This window comes from Anolis carolinensis, chromosome 1, assembly GCF_035594765.1.
Source record: "Anolis carolinensis isolate JA03-04 chromosome 1, rAnoCar3.1.pri, whole genome shotgun sequence".
Taxonomy (NCBI): Eukaryota; Metazoa; Chordata; class Lepidosauria; order Squamata; family Dactyloidae; genus Anolis; species Anolis carolinensis.
The window spans coordinates 8,374,578-8,383,488 of record NC_085841.1 but is presented as its reverse complement, the minus strand read 5'-3'; the positions used below and the strand labels follow the sequence as shown (position 1 = coordinate 8,383,488).

General features: G+C 41.7%; 1 long non-coding RNA gene across 1 annotated transcript; it reads left to right on the top strand.

The window, feature by feature from the left end:
* Positions 1–1,806: 1,806 nt before the first annotated feature.
* On the top strand, positions 1,807–7,652 carry LOC134296051 (uncharacterized). The gene is made up of 4 exons (XR_010002619.1): positions 1,807–1,927; positions 2,635–2,712; positions 5,575–5,711; positions 7,151–7,652. It is a non-coding gene; the product is annotated as an uncharacterized LOC134296051 (long non-coding RNA).
* The last annotated feature ends 1,259 nt before the right edge of the window (positions 7,653–8,911 follow it).

The window sequence follows — 8,911 nt, the reverse complement described above, 5'->3', positions numbered from 1 at the left end:
TTCATTGATAATTATTGCCACAGTACTGTTTTCCAAAACTGTATATTAAACTTCTGTTGTGACCCTGGAAGTACACTGACATACTTAACAATAAGAACACTACGTGTAGCTTGGTGCATCTAAATCAGTGAGTCGGGTAAGCATTAAGCATCACTTTTGGTATAGAAAGCAAGTTAACCTTTCTCTATATCTCTCTTTGAAATAATTGTATTTCAAAAATTATTATTATTATTATATTCCTGCTCCCACATGGATTAAAAAGACATTAACGACAGGCTCATGCAAAAAAAAAAAAAAATAGAGAGAGAGTGAAAAAGAATGGACAATGGGATGTTGGTGGACAGCAAAAGAGTTTAGTATGTTTTATTGATTAGCCTATTGGCCATATCAAAACATTTAACACATAGGCATACATACAACATACAGTTAAGATAACTGTTAAAATAAACAAGCTGTTTATTTTAAGATCCCATCCAGGTCAAATATCTGCATCACCTTTACAGTTTACCCCAATTGATTCCAAATATGCAGTTCTCAGCTGTGTTGCTTTGAATAGGAAAAGGGCTGTTTTGTGTGTTATTTTAGAATTCTGCCCGGCCAACAAAGATGTAGTTTTAATATGTGGGTCCCAGTGTGTTTTGTGAATAATGTATGGCCCGAGGTATTGGTCTCTCTCTTTCTTATACAATTCACAGCTGAACAGCAAAAGAGATTTATTGATGGGCTTAAAACTAATCTTGAAAATGTGGAATAAAATGGGAAGCCCTGGAGCTTGAGTGTTCTAACTGGAGGTCACCTGTTACAAACAGTGCTGCAGAGTTTGGGAAGGCACAAATAGAGAGTGAAAGGAAGAAAGGTACCAAGAGAAAGGTGCATCAAGCAATCCCTTGTCAGGACCGCCTTCCAACTGAAAATGTATGTCATCACGTGAAAGACCATGCAGGTCTGGAATAGGGCTCTACAGTCACAGTAAGAGCCCACTTTTAGAAGACAATCATACTAGGCCATGAGGAATCACTTATGATGATGATGGATCCAATGACCCAAGCACTGCATTCAACTGAACTCATCCTAAGGTTTTCTCTATATGTACAGAGGATATTATCACGGTTTTTTTTGGAGATTGAGAGACTGTGAATTGCCCAATATCACGAAATGGGTGCTATGGCTGAGTAGAGATTTAAACCATGACATCCCAGAATCCTAGTCTGATACTCAAACCACTATACCTTGCTGGCTCAATATTCTAGGGACCAATACCATGTTTGCACCTATTGACCATAAATGTTTCTTTATCTCCTGGAAAATTTCAGTGGACTTGTGCCAGCCAATGAACCACCACTTAAAATACTACTTTAAGTACTACAGGCCTAGGATGTAAAACGTCTGGACTGGCTGTTCCCATGTTTCATGTGTACTAGTTGCTGTTATACTTCACAGTGTCTCTTACAGGAGAAAATGGAAACGATATTAGAGCTGCACAACTCAACCTTCTTGAGGTTGAGGAAGGAATTCTTAAGGAATGCATTAACATTCCTTATACTATCAACTTTCTTGTGATTCCTCTTGATTCCAATGCATCCTACCCATCCCATGTGCAAAGGAAACATAACTTGGTTATTGTTGCTTGATAACATAAAAACCCCTTTACAGGATACAAAGGCCCACACAGCCACTTTCCTGCAGGTGTTGAAAAGCACACTGGGATCCTTTGTACACCCACTTCATTTTAAGAAATGATTTGCTAGTCTAATCACATGATGTAAAAATAAGTTAAAAAGGTATGTGCAGAAGACACGGAGCATCTTCAGACTAACTCACTGCTCTTCAGTGCTCCCATTATGACTTTGTGGGAGCAACAAGTGTAGTTTTTCCACCATTCTCTCAGGAACATTCATGCCAATAACTTCTACCTGGAGAGTTATATGTAAGTGAGCCTTCTATCACATTCAAGAAATTTGATAGCAGCCTTTTTCTCTTCCTTGCTATTTGACTTGAGATTTCTGTCAAGTTTCAATTGTTAACATAAAGTAAGAATTAAAGTTTCAGCTGCATGGTGATTTGTTTTAGTAAATCTGATCAACTCTATCATGACAGTATCTGACATCTACCCATGGCCTGTTTTGTTTGTTGGGATCAATCATTTGGGCTATCCCAAGAATTCTGCAGCATTATGTGTCCAGGGCCAACAATCAGTGGTGACTTCAGCATACCACTGAAGGCCAGATTGTCAGGTGCAGCTCAGGAGTTCGTGGTATCCATGACAAACATGGGCCTATCCCAACTGGTTTCTGGACCGACCTACTCAGCAAGTCATACCCTTGATGGGATTTTCAGCTCGGAAAATATGGATTTCTGAGCAGAAGTTATCAATATCTCTGAGTTGTCATGGGCAAATGATTTTCTGGTCAGGGCTAGTATCACAGCTACAGTCTACCCTTGCAGGGATGAAGACTACAAACTACCCCTGCTTTCTTTCTGCACACATTGTTTCTGTGGACTCAAGTCCAACTGAGCTGTTCAGAATAGTAAGAGGTTTAACTCAGGTACCATCCCCTTGGACCCCATTATTAAGACCTTCACGAGCTCACTATTACACCTTTAACAACAATTTCACAAATTCTCTTGCATAAGAGCTGACTAAGGAGCAGAAGCCAAAAACAAGGTGTCCAGCAACTCTGGAAGTGGGATTACACTGATCAGTGCCAGTTGGTGAGTACTGTTGATGTGGACAAGCTGCTGGGGCAAGTAAGGAGGACAACCTGCTTTCCTGATCCATGCCCTTCTTGGTTGGTTATCCAGGGAGGAGGTGCAATTTGATTTCAAACACAGCAAATTATTCATACATCTCTCAAAGAGGGGAATTTTCCATCCTGTTTAAAAGAAGCAGTAGTTAGACCACTGTTGAAAAAGGCCTCTCTGGATCTGTTGGATTTTACTAATTACTGGCTAGTCTTCTCTTTTTTTGGGGGGGGCAAGGTAATTGGGAACTCCAGGAGGTCTTGGATCACATACTTCCTTGACCCATTTCAAACTGGCTTCAGAGCAGGATAGGGAGTTGAGACTGCTATGGTCCCCTTAGTAGGATGTGTGCCGCTGTTGGTGCTTCTAGACCTCTCAGGTACATTTGATATCATTGACCATGGTATCCTTCTGGAACACCTGATAGATTTGGAAATTGGAGGCACTGTGTTGCAGTGGTTCTAGTCATACCTTGCAGGCAGGTTCCAGATGATGGTGCTTGGGGAAAATTGCTCCTCAAAAAGGAACTGTTAAATCGCATCCCACAAGGTGCCATTCTGTCCCCAATGCTTATTAATATTTACATGAAACCACTAGGAGAAATCATCTGGAGCCATGGGGCAAGGTGTTATCAGTATGATGATGACACCCAAATGTATTTTTCCATGTCTTCAAAAACAGCTACAGCCATGGATAGTGTGTCTCCTCTGAATGAATGCCTAGAGGAGGTAATGTGCTGGATGAGGAAAAACAAATTGTAATTGAATCCAGACAAAACAGAGGTGCTTGTCTTCAAGGGTCCTAATATGGGACTAGAGGTGTGTCAACTAGTTCTGGATAGGGTAACACTCCCCTATTTATTTATTTATTTATTTATTTACAGTATTTATATTCCGCCCTTCTCACCCCGAAGGGGACTCAGGGCGGATTACAATGAACACATATACGGCAAACATTCAATGCCAACAGACAAACAACATACATTAGACAGACTCAGAGGCATTTTTAACATTTTTCCAGCTTCACGATTCCAGCCACAGGGGGAGCTGTTGCTTCACCGTCCAGTAGTGGTTGTACTTCCGCATTCCTTTCCTCGTGTTTTGCTGGCAGTTTTATGGTGTTGTAAATTAGCCTCCCGCATAAAGCGTCCCGAAATTTCCCTAATTGACAGGTGCAACTGTCTTTCGGGGCTGCATAGGTCAACAGCAAGCCGGGGCTATTAATGGTTGGGGGCTTAACCCGACCCGGACTTCGAACTCATGACCTCTCGGTCAGTAGTGATTTATAGCAGCTGGTTACTAGCCAGCTGCGCCACAGCCCGGCCCCTGAAAGACTGGGTTGAGAGTGCTCCTGGATCTGTCTCTCCAAATGTCAGTCCAGGTAGATGTGACAGTCAAGAGTGCTTATTACCAATTTTGGCTGATCTGCTAGCTGCAGCCCTTCCTAGATTTGGAGGATCCAAATATGGTGTGCATGTACTGGTAACCTCAAGGTTGGACTTCTGCAATGCACTTTACAGTGGGTTACTTTTGTACCAAGTTCATAAACTCCAATTGGTTCAAAATACAGCAGCCAGATTAGTTACAGGAATATCTAGTAATAAGCATATTACACCCATACTAAATTCACTCCACTGGCTGCCTGTTAGTTTCTAGGCAAAGTACAAAGTTTGGTTTTGACCTTTAAAGTCCTACATAGTTTAGGTCCAGGTTACCTACAGGATCACTTTCTCCTATACAATCCATCCTAAACACTTTGGTCATCTGGGGGGCTGCTACTCCAGCGTGTCAGAACCGACTTGCAACCATCACCAAGAGGATCTCTTCATCAACCGCCCCACCACTGTGTAATGACCTGCCAGAAGAGATCTGACAGCTTAAAGAGCTGTTGGAAATTAAAACATTTCTGAAGATCTATCTCTTCTGGAAGGCCCACTCAGTCAGTTTTAATTATGAATTTTGAACTTGCTTCTTGTGTTCACTATATTTTAAGCTTTGTTCTATGTATTTTAATACATGTATTCATAGAAATACATTTTAATATGTGTATTTTTATATGTTTATAATGAGAATCTATTTTAGCTATAGGTTGTTGTATGTTTTCCGGGCTGTATGGCCGTGTTCCAGAAGTATTCTCTCCTGATGTTTCGCTCACATCTATGGCAGGCACCCTCAGAGGTTGTGAGGTATGGAGAAACTAAGCAAGGAAGCTTTATATATATATATCTGTGGAAATACCTCACAACCTCTGAGGATGCTTGCCATAGATGTGGGCGAAACGTCATGAGAGAATACTTCTGGAACATGGCCATACAGCCTAGAAAACATACAACAACCCTGTGATCCTGGCCATGAAAGCCTTCGACAACACATTGTTTTAGCTATGTTGCAATCTGCCTCACATGGGTTTCAAACAAGAAGAGGTGGGTAAGAAATAAAATTATTATTATTATTATTATTATTATTATTATTATTATTATTATTATTGCTACATATAGTGGAAGACCCTGTGAACATCCTCTTAAACAGAAAGCATGCTCTGGTTACATGCTGTGCTGGTCACATAGACCTCAGATTACTTCTGTTCTCAATCCAGAAAAAAGTGGGGTATGATGATGATGATGATGATGATGATGATGATGATGATGATGATGCCATGTGTATATTAGATAAAGATATTCTCATGAGAAATTTGTTATTGTCTATATAACTCTGAAGTTATATAAAATACTGGTACTGTAGTTGAAAAAAACTTTGGTTGGACTGAAAGCAGTGCTAGGGCTTGGTAGATACTTTGGCCAAAGTGATTTCTTGTTGTCTGTTTGCCTTTCAGTTTCAGGGCACATTTGAGTTTCGTGTCTCACCTGGGAAATTGAGTAGAGCTGATACTTCTGATCTTATCCCATACAGTCATGAAAATTGCCAGCCTTTCCATTGTTATCCTTTGCTGGACCCTCTTGGCATCTCCAGGTAAAAAATCATAATCTATAGATCTTACATATTCCCTGGGTTTTAAATGTCATTTCCTAATGGGTTCTATAATAAAAACGTGGAAAAAGTGTATTAAACTGCAAAACCTTTGTTTTTGTGGGACATCCTGAAGCATATTTTGCTAGAGTCTCAACCAATTCGAAACAGTTTGTGGCAGCCACAAAAATGAAGTTTCTGGAGTATAATAACTATTTTCAAAGTAAAGACCACACAATTAAAAACTTTCAAACCAGGGACATATTTTTTCCAAATGTTGTCACATACTATAATAAACCAGTTTTTGCAAGGCTTAAAAAGGCAGATTGGTTTTCCTTTAGTGAAGGTCAGCTGAAACTTTTTCTGCAGAGTCCATTGGAAACACTACATGTTGTCATTAACAGATTTCTGTAAATAAGTGGCCTTCAGAAACATTTTACTGTTGCCAAATTTCTCATGACTCAATTTGGGGTGTTTAAGAAGTAGTGTTCTAACACACAATAATCACGTAACTCTGTAAATGTAAATTTATAGTCTATCTCCTAGATGAATGATATCACTGATCCCACCCCTTCCAGCTCTAAATCTTATAAAGAATGAGGTGATTTAAGAGGTGATTTTACAGTCATTGCAAAGTGTGAAATTGCCAAGCAGGCAACATCCAAACCCTTTAAAAAAAAAAAACAGGATTCGAACTTCCAACCTTTCGGTCAGCAAGTTCAGCAACTCAGTGGTTTAACCCTCTACACCTCTGGGGGCTCTTCATTCATAAGATATCAACTACAAAAGGTTGATTTAGTAGGTCTACTTTAGTTTGGACAGCTACCAGGATTCAAGTCATAATTTGGAACAGATACCTTTTTTTGTAATTCATAGGATAAAAGGTAAAGGTAAAGGTTTTCCCCTGACATTAAGTCCAGTCATGTCTGACTCTGGGGGTTGGTGCTCATCTCCATTTCTAAGCCGAAGGGCCGGCGTTGTCCATAGACACCTCCAAGGTCATGTGGCCATAGGCATGCTCCATCGTTACCTTCCAGCCGGAGCGATACCTATTGATCTACTCACATTGGCATGTTTTCGAACTGCTAGGTTGGCAGAAGCTGGAGTTAACAGCGCCCGCTCCCGCCGCTCCCGGGGTTTGAACCTGGGACCTTTCGGTCTCTAGCTCAGTGCTTTAACACACTTCGCCACCGGGGCACCTAATTCATAGGTTATCAACTACAAAAAAAGGCCTCTGTTCCCAAATTATGACTTGAATCCTGGTAGTTGTCCAAACTAGACCTAGTAAATGAATCATTGATGCAAGTGAGTACAGCATGGGACTGCCAGCAGCATTCCAGTTATCATTGCCTGGGATATGAAAGAATGAAAAACCAGTATTTGTAGTGCTGAGTGTGTCAGAATGTCAAAATACCACAGTCCAACACTTTCTCTCTCTCTAGGATATGCCTGTATGTTTGATCGTCCAACAACACAAACCGAATGTAGAAGACAAAAAGGCGAATGTGTTCATGGAGCAGAGTGCCCTTCATCTTTTCCCTCACAGGGAAATTGTGAAAGGGGTTTATTATGTTGTTTCTAATAAGATTTCTTATTTTTTCATATCTATAGAAGTAGATAAAATAATTGTTCATAGAATTATTTGCTACCCCCTCCCACTGGAACAATGATTATTGTTATGTTTTTGGTAGCACTTCCATTTTTGAAATAAATAAATAATAGGGTTGAGCAAAAATATCAGAAACCTCATTAATTGTAATAAAATTGATAATTGTAATACAATTGAACAGGGTTCAGAAGTGGTTTGGCCCTTCGGAATTAACCTACCAATTCAAAGCACTGGAGCCCATCCTTGGAATACCTTTCAGAATACCTTCGGATATATGAGAAAGCATTTTCAACTAATCTCCTGCATCGGGCTTAAGAGCCCCATAGAAAGCAAGCCTGGAGTGTCAGCTCACCACAGCCGCTCCTGAATGAACACACGAGACTCTCTGTGATATCACCAGAAACTTTTACTGTAGGAAACATGAACATCAAAAAAGCCAAGAATGGGAGGCTCCGGCCAACCATCCTTTATATACCCTCCCCCTCATTTGAAAAGTCTCTTCCCGCTCAGCAAAACCCCGCGCAAATTCCCCGCCAAGTCCAGCAGCCGTTTCTTCTCCGAGTCCTGAGTCGCAGGTGTCTTATCAATGTCAGTGACCCTGAAACTCAGAGCCACATCCAGGCTCTAGTAGCAGGGTTCTGACATGGCGTCCTCCTCCCCTTCGTCCTGGAAGGAAAAGATTACACACAACTATTGTTCTCCGCTGTCCAGAGTTCCTTTATACTTTTTTAACAGGCTGCAATGGAATACCGGGTGTACCTTTCCTAGGTCCTTGGGTAGCCTCAGCTCATAGGTCACTTCGTTTATTCTTTTTGCTACCCTGAACGGCCCTATATAGCGTGGAGCCAATTTTTTAGATGGGAACCCCAATTTCAGGTTTTTTGTGCTCAGCCAAACCAGATCCCCTTCGCCCAATTTGTCCCCCTCTCGGCGCCTACGATCTGCAAAGAGCTTGTACTTCCTTTGTGTTTCCCGCAATGCCTCCACCACGGTCTGCCACCCTTGCTTAATTTTGGCCGGCCATTCCTTGTCGGTCTGGCCCTCTCCTTCCTTCCACTCGGGTAGCCTGGGGAAAGGTGCCACCTCCTGTCCGTATACTATTTCGAATGGGGCACGACCTGTGGCCGAATGTACGGCCCCGTTAAAAGCCATCTCAGCAAACGGTAGAAGGTCCGCCCAATCATCCTGTCTATAATTGGTGTACATCCTCAAGAATTGGCACAGTGTTTGTTGGGTGCGTTCGACTCCCCCGTTGGTTGCGGGATGAAAAGCCGAGCTCAGGTTCCTTTCTGCTCCTAACATCTGTAAGAATTTTCCCCAAAATTTTGCAGTAAATTGGACTCCCCGGTCGCTAATTATTTTGTCGGGACACCCATGTAGGCGATATACATGCTTCACATACAAATCAGCAAGTTTTTCAGCTGAGGGGAGTTTTGGCAGGGCCACAAAGTGTGCCTGTTTTGAGAATAGGTCCAATATTGTCCAAATGTATCTGTGGCCTCTGCTGGGGGGTAGTTCGCCTACAAAATCCATGGCCACGCATTCCCATGGCCTCATGGGCTCCACCACCTTCTGCAATAGCCCCTGGGGCTTC